The 397-nt window shown below is 28.0% G+C and overlaps 1 pseudogene; it reads left to right on the forward strand.

Moving 5' to 3' along the window:
* The window catches only part of LOC107676553 (sorbin and SH3 domain-containing protein 1-like), a 60293-nt pseudogene that overhangs the window by 44433 nt on the left and 15463 nt on the right, over positions 1–397 (forward strand).

Raw genomic sequence — 397 nt, forward strand, 5'->3', positions numbered from 1 at the left:
AATCTGGAATCTGAGGGTGCAAAAAAATCTAAATATTGAGAAAATCGCCTTTAAAGTTGTCCAAATGAAGTTCTGAGCAATGCATATTACTGATCAAAAACGAAGTTTTAATATATTTACGGTAGGAAATTTACTAAATGTCTTCATGGAACATGATCTTTACTTAATATCCTAATGATTTTTGGCATATACAAAAAAAATGATCATTTTGACCCATACAATGTATTTTTGTCTATTGCTACAAACATACCCCAGCGACTTAAGACTGGTTTTGTGGTCCAGGGTCACAAATAAATCTTCAGTCATGAATTCATTTCTTTATTTGTAAAATAATGTGACTATTTATCAATTTGAAGCATACATAAAGCATATAATAATAATAATTATTATTATTTAT

Source organism: Sinocyclocheilus anshuiensis, unplaced genomic scaffold, assembly GCF_001515605.1.
Source record: "Sinocyclocheilus anshuiensis isolate Anshui unplaced genomic scaffold, SAMN03320099.WGS_v1.1 scaffold204, whole genome shotgun sequence".
NCBI lineage: Eukaryota > Metazoa > Chordata > Actinopteri > Cypriniformes > Cyprinidae > Sinocyclocheilus > Sinocyclocheilus anshuiensis.